Raw genomic sequence first — 13,145 nt, 5'->3', positions numbered from 1 at the left:
ATATTACATGAACTCCCTTCTTTTTTTTTTCAACGTTTTTTTTTTTTTTTTTTTGGGACAGAGAGAGACAGAGCATGAACGGGGGAGGGGCAGAGAGAGAGGGAGACACAGAAGCGGAAACAGGCTCCAGGCTCTGAGCCATCAACCCAGAGCCTGACGCGGGGCTCGAACTCACGGACCGCGAGATCGTGACCTGGCTGAAGTCGGACGCTTAACCGACTGCGCCACCCAGGCGCCCCACATGAACTCCCTTCTTTCCATTCTGTGGTCAGCCTACCATATCTGTCTTTTTCTCAGGTTTATGGCAATAAATAAAATCATAATTGTTATTTCTTAACATTTAAATGTAAAGCTTACTGGGATGAAAGACTTATATGTAAAAAAAAAATAAACCTTGAAAATCCTAGATGTGCAGGGGAGACTAGATGTGCAAAGGAGGCTTTGGGGTGACGTTAACCAAAGCAATCTAGGATATGTAAAAATCCAACACTTTTTCATGGTACATGTGTTCTAAATAGTGTCACTCTACGAATAATTAATTGGCAAGTAACGTTTGCAGCACTTAAGACAGATACAAACAGTTCAGATAAATAGAAAGTGTGTACGAAGATGATGAATGGGCAGTTCACAGAAAGAACGTGGCTACATGGCCAGTAAACTTATGGAAAAAAAAAACTCCCATCTCTCTCATGGTGAGAGAAATGCAAATTAAGTAGCAGTGAGTGACCACTTGACATCGATCAGAGTGGCGATTAAGAGTGATAATATCTACTGCTGATGGGAAGAAGGTAAAAGGATACATTCATTTTTACCACTTCTGGTAAAAATGGAAATTGTTACAGCCCTTCAGAAAGCATTCCTGAAATATCTATTGAAATAAAAAATAGAGGGGCGCCTGGGTGGCTCAGTCATTTGAGTGTCCAGCTTCGGCTTAGGTCATGATCTCACGGCTCCCGAGTTTGAGCCTGGCGTTGGGCTCTGTGCTGACAGCTCAGAGCTGTGAACTGTGTTGATGTGAAAATGACTGTAATCCAGACTGGATTCATTGTTACCACATTCTTACTCATTTTCCCCTCCAATTTTAAAAGAAATTAAAGATTAAAACATTTGCCAGGTCCTTAATGCTTTCATGGTCCCTAAGCACCATGCGTTCCGTGCCTTATGACATCAGCCCCAACTGCTCACCCAGAAATCTGTCTACCGCAAATCAGGTAACCTTCAGCGATATTGACTGCAGTATGGCCATGGTAGAAAAACCTGGAAACAAAGTTAAGACCCTCAGCAGGCAACAGCTGAATAAATGGGGTCGTGCATAGTATGATCCCATTTTGGTAAAAGAAACCCGAGAAGATACGCCTATGAGTGTGTGACTCACCTGTCAGTTATCTTGCAGCCTAACATCTCCTGAAAATGTAGTGGCTTCAGTCCACAACAATTTGATCTGCCCGTGATAACAGGTTAGCGACATGGAATAGGGCAGTCCTTTTACTAGTCTCACCAGGGTTAATTCAAGCAGGTGAAACCAATTGGCAGCTCACTTAGGGCCCGATGGCCTCACTCCCAAGTCTGATGGTTAATCCTTCTCCCACTGGGGCCATGTGTCTCCAGTGAGCTAGCCCTGGTTTCTTCCCATGGTAGCAAATGTGTTCTCAAGGGCAAGAAAAGAGAAGCCCAAATGGCTACTGACTTTGCAAACGTAAGCTTGTATCACATTTTCTAATGTCTCTTAAACAAAAGCAAGTCACATGATCCGATCCGGAGTCAGTGGCAGGGGAGAAAATTCGAGAGCACGAATGGAGGGAGGTATGATTCACTGGGAGACACACAGTCTATGTCATTTTCGAGTTTTAATACTCATATTTTCCCATAGTTTATTTTCTCATTAAATTCTGACAACTTTATTTGGCATTTAAAAGCAGGCATACAGCCTCATTCATTAAATTAGATAAACAATAGTAAAACATTTTTCAGCTGTAAAGTAATATAAGATATAGTTATGTTTTTTTATTTTTGAATTGCAAGGACATCTTTACTCAAAATGACTGAAATTTGCAAAGGCATTAGTACTTTCTAATCAGAGCCAGGTTTGTTTTTTTTTTTTTGTTAAACTGAGTCTTGTTTAGCTAAAAACAACTGGAGAATTTCTCACTCCGTTGTTTTTTCTCCATGCAGATACACACAGGTATAGATTTTAAAAATCTACTCTTCCTAAAAAAAAATGTAAAAAGTAAAAAAATAAATAAAAATCTACTCTTCCTTAAGGAGGCTCTTCTTCAATGAAACACAGCCTCTTCTCCAAACTATCTTTCAACAGTAAGACTAAAAGGTGATTTTTTTCTTGAAAATTATAATAAGAATAGTATAAATAGTAAAACTAGTATGAATATGAAAAAATAGTAAAACATAATGATGAGATTAGTATAAACACTTCAGCATGGCTTAAGAGCAGAGATTCTGTAGCCAGAATGCCTGGGTTCCAGTTGTACTCCACCTTTCTTTAGGTGAAAAGTCTTGAGAGTAGTGAACTAATCCTTCTGTGCACATGGCAGGGACAGAGCACTGAAGACAAGCCTCAGACAATAGTTCTCTCTATAGGCCAGGAAAAGAGAAATGACAGTTCAGGACACACGGAAGGAGCGGTCAGAATCAGACAAGTGTGAGGACACAAACACAGGGAAGAAGAAGTTTCAGTGAGGAGATGGTCAACAGTGACCAAGTCTACTGAAATCTCAGAGGAGGACTTAGTCAGAAGTTAATGTAGACATCAGTGGTACTCTTGAAAACAAGGAAGAAGCGATAACTTTCCGACTTGAGGGGATTCAGGTGTAAGTGCTGACAAAGAGACGTTCCTTTAGGTTGCTTTGATAAACAGGACCAGAGGGCAACTGGCATATTTTTTCCCCTTCTACCACCCAAGATAGAAGAGATCGGTGCTAATTAACAGACAAAGAGTATGGAGCTAATGGGAACAGAAGAGAAAGAAAATCAAGGAAATAATTATCTTGAAGTATCTGAAGACCAGCATGAAATAACATGGCATTGGAAAGGAGCAGTAAAGAAGGACCCTTCTCTCCTCTTCCTGCGAACTCCTACTCATCCTTTAAGACAGCTTTAAGTAACTTCACAGATGTGAGCCACAAGCCTGACTTGATCAGACTGTCTTCAGCCAAGTTGTCCAATCCCCTACCTAAAGTGTTGGGGTACTTTGTTTATATCTCTTTTTATTTAATAACATTTAGCAAATTATACAGTGTTTTATCTCTCCACATGTCTACCCCATACATTAGACAGCAAATTCCTCAGAGCCAGGATTTGTGATTCATTTTACTTATTTCTAGTACAAGCCATAGCACTAGAATAGTACCACATTAGTAGATATCAAAAAAAATAATAATAATAATAATTAGGAGGAAAGGGAAAAGGACCGATGTAGGGCAGAGTTATATTGAAGGAGGGGAATACAGGTGCCAACACATTTGGATCAGTGTTCATGGTCTCATAATGGGGACACAGTGAAAATGAGAATGATAAGGTTAGAGACGGAAATAGAGCCAATCTCTATAGGATCTAAGCTAATGATCAGTAGGGTTGCTGAGCTCCACTGTAGAGACCTATTAAAATGAGAAAGCATGAGTTTATAGCACGGCTGCTTGGTTTTATATGTTCTTTTCTCCTCCTCCTCATCTTCTGTATCCTAAAAGTAATAATGAAGAAAATACGGGTAGAGCTTCTCCAGACTGAGTCATGAAAAACAGTCAATTTTATGTTCTGTGGAGTGGGAGTCATAGAATGTCAAGTATGGATATTGACATCACCACGAAATATGGCAGTCATGATGATATAGAGTCAAAGAGTTGTGGTTTTGTGATTAGAATTTCAAACTTTGGATTACTGTTTTCTTTAAAACAGTACCTTCGAGTCAATACAATTAACAATGGAAGGACTTGGGAAGAATCAAACAAAGAGCAGAAATGGGATAGATGTGGGTAAGAGAAAGAATAGAAATGAAAAAAATAAATGTAGATTTTACTTTATTTCCACAATTTTCTTGAAGGACTTGTCAGGGAAGATAAATATAAGCTATTGATTTATGAACAAGAAATCAAAACTTTTTCCTTTTTTTTCCACCTTCTAATTACCCTTTTCCCCCTGAGACTTGGACAGGTAAAGAATCCATTAGAGAATGATAATGAATAACATCTCATACAGAAATTGCACTCATGGAAGGATTGTGACATAATATTCGCATGCAGAATATCTGGTTTGAAACCCACTCTCTCTCTATCACCACCATTTGCTATGTGCCAATTATGAGACAATAATTCCTCCGGGATATAATGTAGTTTATTCAGGGCATTCATTCAAGCTTTAAAAAAAATTCAAAGAGACAGAGAACATATGAGGTTAATATTCAGGTGTTAATGAGGACCTAGGTATTGTGAACTTAAATTGTGCTAATTAAAAATAATTGCATGGTCTTAGAATTAGGGAGCTCTCACAGGGAAGGTCTCCAGGCCACTGCTGCCTCTCTGGATTTCCAGCTTGGTTGTGCAAAAGTAGTTACCTTAACAGGAATAACGAGATTCTGGGAAAAGTAGGTTCTTCAACCAAATTCACTAGGGCCTGATTGAGAGCAGAAAATCAAATTCATGGTTTCAAATGATAAATATTTTAGTAGATAAATTTATTTTTGAAAGAAACATTAAGATCAGAAGGTGACTTAGTCCCACAGACTATCCTATTCTGAATGTCACCAATTCACATATGCCCCAAGCCCCTTTCAAGGGCCAAGAACAACCGTTTTGTCATTTCTTGGTGCATCCGTATTTTCCATTAAAAGACTTCTTTGTTAATTGAAGGGTGGCATCTCCAGTGAACGAACTTCCCCTTTTTTAGCCTCTTGTTCCTGGTCCCTACACAAGTCTGTAACAAGTATGTGGTCCTTCCACTCTAAGAGAGCAGGAAAGTGAAGACATTCATAAACCATCAATACCCAAAATGTCACATTACAGCATTTACTGGCAAATGAGCTATAAAATTATTTTATGCTTCTTTCTAATTTTATATCAAATCATTAGAAGTGAACTTTTCCCTTTCTGGGCAATCAGGAGAGGGCTACTTATGATGTTCCAAACATAACCTTTATATACATGTTACTTTTTGACTTGTGATTAATTTTCTAACACATTTCATCTTTGACGACTTCTAGAGATCCATATGCTGTAGAAGGTAATAATGGGAAGGATATACGTCATATGCTTACACACCTATCGCAAATTATACGTTGAAAGGATCAAGGAGAGCCAACATAAGAGAGCCACCATAAGGTCAGAGCACCCAACATAAGACCTTGCACATATGAGCCAAAAATAATTATTTTATCTGAAAGATATTTCTCTCTTAAAGTTATAGTAGTGAAACATGGTGGAGAGTCCTCCTCCACATCATCTGTAAGTTGGAAAAGCTTGCATGTAGGGTGAGGAGAACTTGGCCCAGTCACTTGGCACCTATATGTCTGTATTAGTTTCTCAGGACTGCTGTAACAAAGAGCCACAAACAAGGTGAGTTAACAGCAAATTGTTGCCTCACAGTTTCGGACGATAGAAATCCAAAACCAAGGTATCTGCTGGGTTGATTCCTTCTGAGACCTGTAAGGGAGAATTTGTTCCATATTCCTCTACTAGCTTCTTTCCAGTGACCTCAGACACTCTGTAACTTGTAGTTGGCATTCTTTCTGCATCTTTATATGGTCTTCCCTTGTCTGTATCTGTTTCTATGTCCAAATGTCCCCCTTTTATAAGTCCAGTTGGGTTAGGCCGGTTGTAATGACCTCATCTCAACTTAACTGTCTTCAATACCTATTTCCAAATAAGGTCACCATCACAGGTACTGGAGATTAGAACCTCAACATCTTTTTTGGGAAGGATACGTTTCAATCCATAGCAGCGTCCTTTGTGAATCATCAATGTTCATGTGAAAACTGAGGCCATGATACAGAATCACAGATACGTGCTTTCTTCTCCATTCCCTGGTACCTTAATCTTTTAATCATATGTGTTTGTATGTATTAATCACTAATTAGTATGGTATCCAAGATCTTTACTGTCATAAATGGAGGATAATATTACATGCTGTGAATAATAATATTATAGAGCTGTGAAAACAGTTTTTAAAGTGGAAATCTTAATATATTTGATAGCATAAAATATATTTATACATCAAAAACTACATTTTCAAAGCTGTTAGATAAAATAGGGAAGACCAATATCAGAGAACACAGATTTTAGTCTTCATTTATATCACAGCCAATTTAAGTCAATAGAAGAACGCTGACAATAAATGGGCAAAACTCATGGCTGTACACCCCACAAAAGATTTTGAAAACCTCTCCAATATACATTTGAAAATAAAATGTCCAATTATTAATCAAAAATGCAAATAAAACAGTAATGAAAAGTGATATTTTTCTTTTTGCCAAATAGGAAACTATTGTTTTCTTCTTATTTTAAATCAGAGTCTAGACAGTGCTGGTAAAGACGCATTTGCAGACAAAGTTGTTGCTTTCATAAAAAAATTCTCCAGAATCTAAAATCAATCATCAGAATTTAGAGCTCACTTCCTGGTGGGAGAGAGGTGGTAACGAGTCCCTGACAGCCGCTAACAGAGCATGGCCATCATGGATTCTGGATGGTGAGCAGTTACCTTATCTTCTCACACTATTGAAGGAAGTCTACACAGAGGCAAGAAGAGGGCCTTGGCTTTCAAAAAGAGAACAAAATACAAGCTCACCAAAATTTGTTGCTGGGGCAAGAAACGAAACATTATCTTTTTTTGTGTATTATTTTTCAAAATTCATCAAAAAGCGTTGGTTTGAGAATGAGAAATACCCACTTAAAAAAAAAAATGAATCTGTCTCACACATCCTAACAACTCCCTCATGAATTTAGCAATCTCTGTCAATGATTATTCTGTTTTTGTGTTCATGTTCGAATTCCTACAACGGTGCGGTCATCACACAATTCTACCAACTAGTTCCTTTCCCTATAATTTGGCTTCCATAAATACCACCGCCCTGAAATATTGGAAGTCCCTCACACAGGCTCACTAAATGTATCGCCTTCTTTCGGTCCTCTTTCTGTTCCCATTTTCTGCAGCAGTTCAGACTCTTGAGAGTTCTTCTCCTCAGATGTAGCTCCTCCTTTATATTCTGTCTACACTCTGACCATTCCTTAATTGTGCTTTATCTGCTGGCACATTAGGCCTATTGCACATCCTTCCTCTTCAACCCTTTGCTCTTCCCTCTGCCAGAGAGTTGACAATCGTTCAGATGCCTCATGCCGTGGGTGCGCACGCGCAGGGGGAGTGTCTCGTGGTCCCTGGTGGGGACTGAGAGGGCAGAGGATGCACATGTTGTTTACCTCAGGGCCATATGGACCTTTAAAGCTCAGTACAACCTTTGACTTTGTTCTTCCATCTTTGTTACTCTCCTTGATACTTTTATTACTCGGCAACACTGGGAACGCATGTGATGCTTAATAAAATTTGTTCATTAAGTAGAGCAGTCATAACATTTTTATATAGTTGTGATAAGCAGAATAATGCTCCCCACCCCCAGTGGTCCTAATCTGTGGAACCTGTGAATATGTTACCATATGCAGCAAAGGGACGTCATGATTAAGTTAAGGCCTGTTGCATGAGATTATCCTGGATTGTATGGGTGTGCCTACTGTGATCAGAGGGCTCCTTAAAACAGAGAAAGAGATGTGACAGGGAAAGCAGAGAATCAGAATAATGGAGCATGAGGAGGACTGACTTAGAAGATAGAAAGTTGGGACAATGAGCAGGGGATGTGGGTGGAGTCTAGAAGCTGAAAGAGGTGAGAAAATGGACTCTCCCCCAGACTTTTCAGAAGGAGAACAGCCCCACAGACACCTTGAATTTAGAATGGGAAATCCATCTCAAACTTCTCGAGAACCGTAAGATAATCAGTTGGTGTTGTTTCAGTCCGTTAATATTTGCTTATTTGTTACAGCAGCCACATGAAACTAATAAAGCCATACTTTGTCATTTTCCATTGTGCCTAGTATGATACCAGACAGACAACATTCATTGTTTAGTAAATGTGTATAATATACTTAGGATTCACCACTTTCTGGAATTTTACATGCTATGAAATCCAATCTAATGTGTTCAATCATAGTATTTCTGAACCTCTGAGATTTATTTACGAATATGTAGACTAATATGAGACCTTTTATTTGGGACTAGAAGTCACAGCAGAGAAAAATTACTTTTCTGATAAATCAATGGACTTGATGAGTCTGTTTATTTCCCCATCGGCCCAATTGCCTCTCTGCTCTTCAGCAGTCTCCTAGCAAAACTCCATCACTGATGATGGCTCACACTCTTTTCTTTCTTCATCGGCTTCTGCCTTAGCCCTCGTGCTCTTTCAGCTCCTCAGGCTTCATGTGCACAAATTGTACAGCCCAGCTATGCCTCCACTGGATACCAAGCTAACCGGCTGAGGCATGCAGGGTAAATGCTTTGGTTAGCTCATTCTCTGCATTAAAATGTCAATATACTCAATTCTTTTTAGTTGACAAAGTGTGTGTGATTTCACTTAATCATTACAATAACAGTGAAGGAGGTATCGTTGCCTTCATTTTACAGCTAAGAAAACTAAAAGTTAAAGGGAGTTTCTATGTAGTAAATGACAGAAAGGAGATTTTTTTAGGATAATGTTGAATCAACTTTTTTTTAATATGAAATTTATTGTCAAATTGGTTTCCATACAACACCCAGGGCTCATCCCAACAGGTGCCCTCCTCAACGCCCATCACTCACTTTCCCCTCCCTCCCACCCCCCATCAACCCTCAGTTTATTCTCAGCTTTTATCTCTTCATTCCTCATTCAGTTAAAAAACTAATACAGTTTCATTATACCGAGCTGTACTTGCCATCTTACCTCCGTGCCATTATTCTAGATATGTATTTTGCAAGTGTATTTTTAATGATAGTGTAACTAACACACATTATAAGTAGTATGGAAAACAGAAAAGTATGAAGTTTTATATCATCCATAGTCTTATTAATCAAAGATGATCACTGTTACCATGTGGGTGCATTCATCCAAGTATGTTTCTTTTGACATGTATTTTTATTTAGGGTTTTATTTTTTTTTAATTTGAGACACAGAGAGAGAGAGATTGCAAACGGGGTAAAGGGGCAGAAGGAGATAGAGAAAGAAGATCTCAGGTAGGCTCCATGCTTAGCACGGAGCCCCACACAGGGCTCAATCCCTGAGTCAAAATAAAGAGTCAGACACTCAACTGACTGAGCCACCCAGGCACCCTTATTTTTATTTAGGGGTCTGTATCCCACTCCCTTTTCATTATTTTGAGTGAAGTGAGGTGGCATTCCAGCCTTATTTAAAACTCTACTGTCTTGCCTTTCAGTGTTCTATTTTTTTTCCCTTTTATATCTAAATTTAAAAAAGGAATTAGCCTACCCTTCCAGAGTTAACTTTTTTCCAGGATTGGAGCAGGGCCCTTCAACATGCAGTCAGGACCAGCAGTATCAGGCTCACTTGGAAGCTTATTACAACTGCAAATTCTCTGCTGAATCAGAATCTTTGGGGGGAAGCCCAGGAATCCCCATATTAACAAGCTGTCCAGTTGATTTTTCACACATGATAAAGTTTGGACTGAAGTACTTGGTGTCCATTTGTGTCGGTGAGGCAAAAGCAGCCAGAAGGCCAGTTGTAGGTTAAAGTCACACAGAATAACAGTCACGCTTTGAAGACAAAGAGACAAGCTGCTTGCACACCCAGATTTCCCTCATCTACAAGCCTTCAGAATTGGTTCTTAGTCAGTTCCTCACATTAAGGTCTGTAGCCCTCTTTAGAGTGCTTAGATGCTTTCTTAGACGTGCAGGAGTTACCCGCGCTTACCATCAGATCATGCTTTCGTTAGTTCTGATGGCTTTTCTTAAACATCTACCATGTTAGATTGCATGGAGTAGGAAAGAGAAATATATCTTCTAGACCCTCCCCGCAGGATAATTCACAGTCTTATTAGGAAATAAAATAGTTGTATAAGCAATTCCATTACCAACAGTCAATCAAGTCCTAAATGGACTCTAATCAGGTATTACAGGATGTGAGATGAGCAACGGATGCCCCGGATTGTACAGAAAGATGGGTATATTGACCGGACCGTTGACTAGGGAGGCCCTCCTTAAGAAAGGAGGACTGTGAGTAGGACCTAATTAATAAGTAGTATATTAATCATAAAAATTCCACCTCTTAAATGTTGACCGTGGGCCAGATAGAAAGGTGAAACGGTTGGTGGTGTCATATCCTCCAGCTCTTGTCACTGTATTGCAGTGTACCCGATCCCTCTTCTCCAGACAAGGCTAAGTGAGATCAAGCACTTTACCTGTGTTCTATACATGGTGCTTTGCAGAGTCAGTTCAACCCAAGTCTGTTTGATTGCAGAGTCCTGTTTCTTCGAACTTCTGCGTTAATTGTGAACTCTGGTAGAGAAGGTTGGTAGACTGAGAAAGAGGCTTGTAGTGTATTGCAGATAAAGGTAACCCCAGAAAGGGTGAGCAAGATCCTGTGTCAAATTTGCCTGACCAGTGTGCGAGGTTTACACTGGCAGTTCACCAAAACCAGGAGACAGCTCTTAGGTTTGTCGAAGGTCTTGTAGGCATAGATAGCAATCTGGGATGTAATATCAGAGACTGAAAAATCATTACATTTTTTTTAACATAATGAAAGTATGTCTTAGGACCAGACTAACACTGGGTAAAAAGAATAATTTGTAGGGAAAGTGAAGAGATGTTTGGGTAAGACGACCAATTAATAGTGTGATTATTGTAAACAGATACCACACGATAAGGAAAATGGGGTGTTTACCGGGAAAAAAGAGAGTGACTCATGATTAAATTAAAAAAAAAGAAACGTGGGGGCGCCTGGGTGGCGCAGTCGGTTAAGCGTCCGACTTCAGCCAGGTCACGATCTCGCGGTCCGTGAGTTCGAGCCCCGCGTCAGGCTCTGGGCTGATGGCTCGGAGCCTGGAGCCTGTTTCCGATTCTGTGTCTCCCTCTCTCTCTGCCCCTTCCCCGTTCATGCTCTGTCTCTCTCTGTCCCAAAAATAAAAAAAAATAAAATAAAATAAAATAAAAATAAAAAAAAAATAAAAAAAAGAAACGTGAAAGCTTATAATGGCAGATTGGCCAAAGGGTCTAAAGGGAGAACTTTAGAATTCTAACCTGACATTCTGGATCATTTTGAGCTACCCACAAAAATTGTAATTATCTGGAGAGAGGTTACAAAAAAATAGGAGCCAGTTAGAAATGGTGCGTTTAGGTCATTGTGAACTCTTTTTCTTCCTAACTCCTTACACCCACCTGGTCTGCGTCTCCAGTTGATTTTAAAAACATGTGAGTCAGTGCCATATACTTTATCCATCCTCGCACTTTCTTATGGAAACAGTCATCCTTCCCCTGGCCTATGGCAATGATAGCCTCTGTGAGCTCATGAATTTCTGAATCACTTCCCTAAAATCTATTGTTTTGCTACAGGAGTTTTCTCTCTAAAACCTACATCTAATTATAGCATCTTCCTGCTGAAGGGTTTAAAAACTCTTCCTCGCTGCCCTTTATTGCAATATTTTAGTTGGCATGGCATTCAAAATTAGAGCAACCATAGTTTACTATCCAAATAAGAGACTTGGGAGACTGAAATTGGGCATATTAATCATCACACTGGGACAAAAGGCGCGTGAGCCCTGCATAACTTTCCATCTTCACCCCTTCCAGTGGCACCTTAATGCATGAGTAATACCACAATAATTAGTGAACAGACCCTACTCCAAAGGCTCTTTATCTGAATTGCTTACAGCTGTATTTGTGTTGCCTAATCCTTTTTTTTTTTTTTTATAACGTTTTTTATTTATTTTTGGGACAGAGAGAGACAGAGCATGAACGGGGGAGGGGCAGAGAGAGAGGGAGACACAGAATCGGAAACAGGCTCCAGGCTCCGAGCCATCAGCCCAGAGCCTGACGCGGGGCTCGAACTCACGGACCGCGAGATCGTGACCTGGCTGAAGTCGGACGCTTAACCGACTGCGCCACCCAGGCGCCCCCGTGTTGCCTAATCCTTGCTCAGCACATCATAGGTACTAAATAATTTGCAGAAAGAATGGAAGGAGGAAAGAAGGGTTAAGTAAAACAAAGCATTTGAGAATTGTTTTAGTCTGGTGTGTTGTTGTTGATGTGAAATAGAATCGGAGGCCCAACATCTTGGCGAGGAAAATACAGGCAGCCAAAGGGAGGCATGGAGAACATGGAAGAGGACAGGAAGGTGGAAAAGGGTCCTGGAATCAGACCCGTCGTTGAAGAATGACAGATCCCAGCCATGTGAATTCCAGTGCACTTTCCCAAAAGACTGTACTATGTGTGCATCTGATGATAGCTCTTTACCAAAAGTAGTTCTTAGTTTTGGAAAGACATCTTTCAATCGCTTCTCGGCCTTTTGGCCAAGAGCAAGTGTGGAAAGACATCTTTCAAAGTCATCATAAATGTCAGTGTGGAGGTGCTTTAAAAAGTCTTCCCAATGGTGTTCCAGAAGTTGTAACTACAAAGGGGGTATGTAAACGCCCATTTTGTATTTCTAAAAACAGACGCAGTCTCTGTGAGAAAAGAAAATGTGTTGGGAGCATGGGAACAAAAGGGAAAACAATGAAAAGGAACCTGTAATTTAATTACATTGATGTCAGCTTTCCACAAAAACTAGATGTGATGTAATTAATACACCTATAATAAAATGAAGCAGGGATGTGTCTTTCCTTTTTTCTTAAATGAAGGAAGATTAGAAATCCCATGCTGTTTGAGGAAAATTTATGCTATCTATGCAAAAAAAGTGTGTGTGTGTGTGTGTGTGTGTGTGTGTGTGTGTGTGTGTGTGAGTGAGGGGGGGGGGATTTTTCTTTTAGCCCAACAAAACAACCAATATTTATGGCCTTTCAAAATAAAGCCCCCTACAGTAAGGAGATGACATATATAAATAACTACAGATTAAGTATTTTTTCAACGATCATGAGCCCTAATGCAACATTACATTTATTTAACAATTTATTGTT

The 13,145-nt window shown here is 39.7% G+C and overlaps 1 protein-coding gene across 1 annotated transcript in view; it reads left to right on the top strand.

Annotated features, from left to right (window-relative positions):
* Positions 1-13,145, top strand: part of CNTNAP2 (contactin associated protein 2) — a 1,972,370-nt gene that overhangs the window by 1,245,372 nt on the left and 713,853 nt on the right. The gene's annotated exons all lie outside the window — the stretch shown is intronic.

Source organism: Neofelis nebulosa, chromosome 4 (genome assembly GCF_028018385.1).
Source record: "Neofelis nebulosa isolate mNeoNeb1 chromosome 4, mNeoNeb1.pri, whole genome shotgun sequence".
Taxonomy (NCBI): domain Eukaryota; kingdom Metazoa; phylum Chordata; class Mammalia; order Carnivora; family Felidae; genus Neofelis; species Neofelis nebulosa.
The sequence above is the reverse complement of the archived record's forward strand: the minus strand, read 5'-3'. Positions and strand labels throughout refer to the sequence as shown.